The sequence below is a fragment of the Poromitra crassiceps genome (assembly GCF_964638095.1).
Source record: "Poromitra crassiceps genome assembly, chromosome: 2".
In the NCBI taxonomy this organism is placed as follows: Eukaryota; Metazoa; Chordata; class Actinopteri; order Beryciformes; family Melamphaidae; genus Poromitra; species Poromitra crassiceps.
Genome location: NC_139624.1, coordinates 17,221,378 through 17,229,899, shown reverse-complemented (window position 1 = coordinate 17,229,899; position 8,522 = coordinate 17,221,378). Strand labels below are relative to the sequence as shown.

Here is an 8,522-nt window from a genome sequence, read left to right as displayed (position 1 = left end):
CATGATAGGCGACAGCAGCACGGAACCAAAGAGTTCCTCCTTAGGCACGATGCATGATAGGTGACAGCAGCACGGACGGCAGCTTAGAGCCAGCCAGTCTGAATGGCAGCCTCTTAAACACACTCGGGAGAGAGAGGAGTTTTCCCGGGGAGAAGCTGCACCTAAACATATTGTTTCATGGCAGGTGCATCGCAGCCAATAACTTTACACACAGAATCCACAGCTCTGTGTCCACTAAAGAAACTCACCAGCCAGACACACAACAGAGTGACCACGTACCGTTAGACACACAACAGAGGAGTGACCACGTACCTTTAGACACACAACAGAGTGACCATGTACCTTTAGACACACAACACAACAGAGTGACCACGTACCTTTAGACACACAACAGAGTGACCACGTACCTTTAGACACACAACAGAGTGACCACATACCTTTAGACACACAACAGAGGAGTGACCACGTACCTTTAGACACACAACAGAGTGACCACATACCTTTAGACACACAACAGAGGAGTGACCACGTACCTTTAGACACACAACAGAGTGACCACATACCTTTAGACACACAACAGAGTGACCATGTACCTTTAGACACACAACAGAGTGACCATGTACCTTTAGACACACAACAGAGGAGTGACCACGTACCTTTAGACACACAACAGAGTGACCACGCACCTTTAGACACACAACAGAGGAGTGACCACGTACCTTTAGACACACAACAGAGTGACCACGTACCTTTAGACACACAACAGAGTGACCACGTACCTTTAGACACACAACAGAGTGACCATGTACCTTTAGACACACAACAGAGGAGTGACCACGTACCTTTAGACACACAACAGAGTGACCACGTACCTTTAGACACACAACAGAGTGACCACGTACCTTTAGACACACAACAGAGTGACCACGTACCTTTAGACACACAACAGAGTGACCACGTACCTTTAGACACACAACAGAGGAGTGACCCCGTACCTTTAGACACACAACAGAGTGACCACGTACCTTTAGACACACAACAGAGGGACCATGTACCTTTAGACACACAACAGAGTGACCATGTACCTTTAGACACACAACAGAGGAGTGACCACATACCTTTAGACACACAACAGAGGATGAGCACCTTTAGGCACACAACAGAGGATGAGCACCTTTAGAAAGACAGCAGAGGATGAGCACCTTTAGAAAGACAATGAGCACATACCTTTTAGTGGAGCCAGGGATGCGCGGAACGATGAAAATGATGAGAGTCGGAGCGTCGTTTAATTCCCTTGACTGGGAATAAAGTGTCCAAGAGGCTACTGCACTTTCTCACAACTCCTATTAAGTGTGTGCATTTCAATAATAATATAAAATGTATTATTATTATTATTATTATTATTATTGTTGTTAATAATAATAATAATAAGTTGGGATTTGGAGGAACAGTCGCGTCTCGCTTCGAATTGCTGGGATGAGGAAAAAGAAATGGACAGCAGCTTCCGCACGACTCCCCTCCCGGCTCTGTGCGCCTCTGTCCGGCTCGCAGAGCTCCCTCTCCCCCCTGTCTGTCTGTTTCTCTGCTTCTCTCCCCCCTGTCTGTCTGTCTGTCTGTCTGTTTCTCTCCCCCGTCTGTCTGTCTGTCTGTCTGTCTGTTTCTCTCCCCCGTCTGTCTGTCTGTCTGCTTCTCTCTCCTCTGTCTGTCTGCTTCTCTCTCCTCTGTCTGTCTGCTTCTCTCCCCGTCTGTCTGTCTGCTTCTCTCTCCTCTGTCTGTCTGCTTCTCTCCCCTCTCTGTCTGTCTGCTTCTCTCTCCTCTGTCTGTCTGCTTCTCTCCCCTCTGTCTGTCTGCTTCTCTCCCCTCTTGTCTTCTCTGGGAAGCGAAAGCGGCAGCGAGCCGAGCCTCCTCTCCTATTTAAGGCCGTGCAGCAGGTCCCCAGTCAGCAGCACACTCCAGCTCATCCAAGAAGCTGACAAGCAGCGTTAGGGAAGGCAGCGCATGTTGCTCTAATGGACCTCATTAAGCTCTACTTACAGATGTTCTCTTAACATAATTGATCTGCAGCGAGTTGAGAGGACGGCAACCTATTCCCCAGCCCCCAATTATGGCCCGGTAATTAGATCCCCAACCTCCAGTTCTCCACATTCACCCTTCTAACATTCCCAAATATCAAAGTATCTCTTTCTCTGCGCCCCCCCAACCCCACCCCACCCCGCCCCCACACCTCACCTCCGTGTCTCCTCCCTCCCTCCCTCCCCTCCCTCCCACCCACAAGACACTATTGACAGTCAGATCTGCTAACCTTTGTAGTGAAGCCAGACTTAGTATTGCTCTCACTCCAATTGACAGAGCTCACTCTCCCCCACCCTCTCTCTCTCTCTCTCTCTCTCTCTCTCTCTCTCTCTCTTTCTCTCTCTTTCCCCTTGCCTTTTTCTCCCCCTTGTTGAAATACCCAGGGAGGGAGAGAGAGAGAGAGAGAGAGAGAGAGAGATCAGCACAGATGGAGAGAGAAAGAGAGAAGAGACGGAAAAGTAAGTTAGCACTTTTCATAAAAGGTTGTAATGATAATATCTGTCAGGGGAGGAGTTTTTTTCTTCTTTCATAGAGTCTTTTTATCTCAAATAATTCCTCTGATGGCAACTTTGAACAGAGAAGGGAGAGAAGTTGGTGCTGGGAACCGGTGAGGAGTGATAGTGCAGCGTTTATGATGCCAATCAGTGCCACTCCTATCACCCATCTAATTAGCCAGCATGCTAAAAACAGGACGCACTTGGGGAAATGGTAATGTCACGCTTTTGCACTTTAAAGAGAAGGCAATTTCATCGTGACGTTGAGAACACATCTACTGTATGACGCCCTTTCTGAGCAAGCGATGTCGGGTAAGATGCGCTTATATCTATATGTTGTCACAGCAATGACAACAACAAAAAACATGTTTCAGGCTGTCTAGATACGTGACCCAGATTGAAGTGTTTCTTATGTGTTTCAGCCTCCAAAGCAGCAGGTGGCGCCAGGTGAGACAGCAGCTACTTGTATGAGGCCTGCTGGCGCTCTGCCCTTGCTACATGACTGGAAATGAGATATCTGCACTGCAATGGAAGGTGCTGACAATATATCAGCATGTGTCGTTTCTATGAGCCAGCCAAGATGTGTGTGTGTGTGTGTATGTATGTGTGCGTGCGTGCGTGCGTGCGTGCGTGCGTGCGTGCGTGCGTGCATGTGTGCGTGTGTGCGTGTGTGTGTGTGTGTGTGTGCGTGCGTGCGTGTGTGTGTGTATGTGTGTGCATCTGTGCTGTTTTACTTCCCTCATTGCGAGAACTAGTTTGAATGTTGTTAGATCTTCTTGGGGGGGTGAGTTTAGGATTTTGGGGTTTGGGTTTAAGCTTAGAATGAGGTTAAAGCTAGTTTAGGATTATGGTTTAGGGATAAGAATTAAAATGACTACTGCATTGCCCGTTCCCATCCCTCCCCTACTCCCCATTCACACATCATGCTGTCTTACTTTTCACCCCCCCCCCCCCCCATCCTCCCCCTGCTTGCACCGCTCCCCCCAATTGGTCGAATTGCATGAAATTAGAGACTGCACCTTCTCGGATCCCCAGTAGCACACACGTCAAGTTTGAAGTCGATCAGATGAACGGTTCTCGGCATACGTGAAAGCCATGTTCTGATTGGTCAAATTGTACGAAATTTGACACTGCACTTTATTGGGTCCCCACCAGCGCACCTGCAAAGTTTCAAGTGGATCAGACAAATGGCTCTCGAGATAAACTATTGTTTGTGTTGCCAGTAGGTAGCACTATGACTATGCGCCTGTCTGAATTGCACGAATTTCGGCTCTGCACTCTGCCGGCTCCCAGCAGAGCACCCCCCAAGTTTGAAGTTGATCGTATGAACGGTTCTTGACATACGTAAAAGCTGTGTTCTGATTGCTCAAATTGCATGAAATTCAACACTGGACTTTCTTGGGTCCCCAGTAGTGCACCTGCCAATTTTGAAGTCGAACAGAAAAAACATTTCTTGTGTTGCCAGTAGGTTCAAGATTCAAGATTCAAGATTTTTATTGTCACTCCATGGTACAAGTATCACGTGTGAAATTCTTGTGCTGTGGACTCCGTTTACGACATAGTACAAATATAGCAAGGCATATGAGTGCAAAAACAACAAGCAATAGGGCAATAGGCAATAAGCAATAGCAATAAGTAACAATAGCAATAGGGCAGTATAGTGATAAGACAAGTCCGAGACAGTGGCCTATTCACTGCACCTAGGTGTACATGTCATGTGCATACATTAGACGCGCCCAAACATTTCAAATTCGACGTATTTGTCACACAGGTGCAAATAGCATGTACCTTATCATACAGGTGCAAATAGTATGCACCTTATTAGACATACAATTAAACATTAGACATCCGTAATGGCAGCAGCTGCAGTGCTGTACGGCACGGCTACTACGCTATTTGTGCATGTTAAGGAGTCTCGTGGCCTGCGGGAAGAAGCTGTTCCTCAAGCGATTTGTGCGTGCTTTTGGAACCCTGTATCTCCTCCCTGAGGGTAGCAGGGAGAACAGGCTGTTGTGGGGATGGTTTGTGTCTTTGATGATCTTCAGGGACCTCCTGAGGCACCGCTGGTTATACAGTTCATGCAGTTCTGGCAACTCACATCCTGTTACGTGCTGGGCCGCGCGCCTCACCCTCCGTAGCGCCCTGCGGTCCATGGTGGTACAGTTCCCGTACCAGGTGGTGAAGCAGCCAGTCAGCAGGCTTTCAATGGTGCCTCTGTAGAAGTCCCTGATGATTTCTTTCCTTAGCCCAAAAAGTCCGTGTATTCGCTGTTGGGCCTTTTTGACAACAGTGGCGGTGTGACTGGCCCAGGTCAGGTCCTGGTGGATGTTGACTCCCAGGTACTTGAAGCTGTCCACCGTTTCCACCACTGTGCCGTTGATGGCGATTGGGGGGTGTGCGCCCCCCCCCCTCCTGTAGTCCACAATGATCTCCTTGGTCTTGGAGACGTTCAGAGAGAGGTGGTTGTCCTGGCACCATTGTTCCAGGGCCCCCACCTCCTCTCTGTAGGCCGTCTCGTAGGGGGGGGTGATGGGGGGGAGGAGAGGAGGAGAGGGGTGGGAGAGGAGGGGGGGAGGAGGGGAGGCGCTCTGGCAGAGGGGTCAAACCTGGCGTAGAACGCATTGAGTTCGTCTGGCAGGGTGGGTAGGTAGCACTATGACTACGCGCGTGTCTGGATTTCACGAAATTTGGCATCGCACTCTGTTGGGTTCCCAGCAGCATACTCCCCGAGTTTAAAGTCGATTGGACGAACGGTTCTCTAGATTAACCACTTTTGTGTTGCCAGTGGTGGTGCTATGACTATGCACAAAAGTAGTGACGACATAAGGCTCTACCTTTGAGCAGAATCTTTTGAAATTGGTGCATTTGGTGGTGTATTGAGCAAAATCGCTTACGTGCCCCTCCTGCACTAAACAAGCTTGTTTTTTTCTGCTTGATGAAAGTCTTTTGTGAGAGTTGAGCAAGACTCTAGTGAGACTTTCGAGAGTCTCACGAGAGTTGCGTTGTTGCAGGAAGTCAGCTGTGGTATGGCAACACGTTCTCACTTCAAACTCGTCTCAAAGAACCGCTTTGGCAAGCACCTTTGGCGACCTCCTTAACGCTCCGCGGAGCCTATAGCATTATATGGAATGCGCACGGAGCAGCACTCCGCACCATGTTTTATGGAACATAGTACTCCGCACCTGTGGGTTCAGGGAAGGGTCAAGGGCTTGTTGTCCACAACGAGTTGGGAGGTACAGTAGTATTGCCCAGGGGATGGTAGTACCACCCGGGCGCGGGGGGGTGGGTGGAAGGGATTAGGTTTAGACATTGGGTAGGTGGTCTTTAATGACGGACGAAAGTTTCGGAGTCAGTGTGTAAACGTGAGTGACACAACATGCGGTCGTATTTATTTTTAAACGTGGGACAATTCCGGAAGAAAAATACAGACTTGGGGCCCTATTCTCCCACAAGCCTTCGGCGCTAAAACGGGCCTTAAATGCAAAAAAACGTGCCTTGCGCCTGTTTTGGGACGATATCAATATGGCTTTAGGCTGCCAAATGCGCTTTAGGCCAAAGTGGGCGTGTCGGCGCTAAATACCGGCGTACTGCTATCTTCCGACCTGGCGTTAATTTAGCGCCTTGCGCCTTTGAAAAGCAGGCCTATTCAGTGGGCCAGTTGCGGGAGCGCTCCCCTCTGGCTCTCTCCCTCCCCTCTGGCTCTCTCCTCTTTCACCCTTCTCTGTGTCACCTCTCTCCCTCTCTCCTCAGTCTGACAGGCACAATACCGACTGTCTCTGACTCCCTCGCTCAGAGTCCCATAGAAAAAATAAGCTGTAACTTCACTGCAATGTGAATGTCCCAAGATGCATTGTGTTTCTCCATTTCGCTACTAAATAGCAACCAAATGAGCCGAAAACCTATATTAAGGGAGGATCTAAATAATGTGTAATGGTAAGACAACCTCCAATTGTAGAACATTTCAATATTGGACCAAATAAAACATCGAAATGAAAACACCACCCTATTTGAAACATACAGTATATGTCCTACTGGGGCTATATATTCCCCTTGTCGATTTAACGTGATTTAGATAAGTGACAGCGGAACGCGCTTCGGAAGCTTCTACTGTCATCTGCTATACTGTGATGTCCGCTCCAATAACTTGGCCCTACTCCACATTTAGTTTTACAATAAAAACACATTTATGCAATGACTTTACATAATGTAGGCTATATTTATGTGCATCATCCTTCCTGCAGCAGGCGAGAGAAAATGATATCTTTCTGGACAAACTTTCACCAATCTAATAGGCTATATTTTTCTAGCTGATGCGTTTAGAACATTATTTTCACTTTGATCTTGCTATAGTGTAGCGTTTTTACATGCTTGCAGTATTTCAACTGCAGTTATATTGGTTTGAGAAGCATCATAATATGGAATAATAGCCGATATATGGAGACAGACGGGATGAAGGGAGGTGGGGGGGGGGGGGGGGATCAGAGGCTTGGGTTTCGTCTGGTTTTGCTGGACCACTGGAATGGAGCTTAAAAGGCAAGCATGCGATTCGTTTATTGCACTCATCCAATGAACTGGCGGTGCATAATTTTACGCTTAAAAGGCGTGGTTGTGTTCCATAAAACGCTATAGCCTCCGCGGAGCGTTATGGAGGTCGCCAAAGGCGCTTGCCAAAGCAGGGCTCTGAGACGAGTTCAGAGTGAGAACGGGCTGGGTATGGTGGGGCAAGCTGAAGCCGGGAGCTGCCATGTTTCGGTTTGGAGTAGCCAAAAAGAAAGTGTCCCTGAAAGATTTAGTAAGTTATGGCTGAATATTTAGCTGATTTCGAGAATATGGACACCCATATTTATTTGAGCCGGAGAAATGTTATACAGATACAAACTGAGAAGCAGAGATGGAGAGACAGAGAGGAGCAACAGGCAGAGAGGGGGGGGGGGGAGACAAGCTGTTTTCTTTATAGCTCCATGGGAACAAGCTACTGCGAGGTAAATAGGCTAAAATAAGCTTGTTTAGTGGACGTACGTGCACAAGCTGCTGAGGCAAGAGGGGCATGCTTGCAAAGCGGCTGCAATCTTGGTCAATACTGAACCAATTTAAAAAAACTTCTGCTCAAATGAGTTAAACATAAAAATACAAAATAAAATAGGGTCCAGTTTGAAAAATACAGAAATTCTCCTTTAATTATACTGATGTCAACTTAAACGAGAATCACCCTAAGACACCCTGGTAAGTCCGGTTTGATGCACTGAAACCACATTGTTTGAACTGTGACCTGAAAACGAGGAAAACGAGGCATGTGAAATGCTTGCATTTACATCCTGTAAATAGCTTATTTTCCGACATGCAGCGACTCAGATTGTTATTATATCATAGAGACAATGAGAAAATGAACAATCTATTTATTACGTTGTGCAGCTGGTTCTGCTGTCCATCACATTGATAGCAGTTCCTGTTCCCCCCGCTCCTTGTAATCCATATGACATTATTCCGGACCGGCTCAAATAAATACAGGCGGCCATCGAATTTAAATGAATCGTCTTCTATATTCTCAAAAACAGATACATATCTGCAGTTAGCATGCTAGGCTAACGACAGATCAAATACAGACCATGAAAGTCCCCCAGAAGTGCTTTGATGCGACCCTTTGACATGACCCAGATGTCGGGTTTGTAGGGCAGAGTTCAGGGCTCAGAGCAGTCGATCGATAGCTACCATAGCATGGTAAACAGTGCTGATAATATCTGATTTTGAGATTATGGACGATGCATTTGAATTCGATGGTAGTGTGTATTTATTTGATCTAGAATAACGCCAAATGGATTCCAAACTGAGGAGCTGGGGAAACAGGAGCTGCCTGCAATTTTGCCTATTTTATTTTTTATTTGTTTATGTTTAATTCATTTGAAGAAGTTTTCAGAAGTTTTTTGAAATTGGTTCAGTATTGACCAAGATCGCAGG

At 47.2% G+C, this 8,522-nt stretch overlaps 1 protein-coding gene across 1 annotated transcript in view; it reads right to left on the bottom strand.

Moving 5' to 3' along the window:
* The window catches only part of lmo3 (LIM domain only 3), an 88,879-nt gene extending 87,645 nt beyond the window's left edge, over positions 1–1,234 (bottom strand). The window contains exon 1 of the mRNA XM_083632104.1: positions 1,228–1,234. The gene's annotated coding sequence lies outside the window, so the exon portion shown is untranslated. The remainder of the gene's footprint in view (positions 1–1,227) is intronic.
* Positions 1,235–8,522: the final 7,288 nt, after the last annotated feature.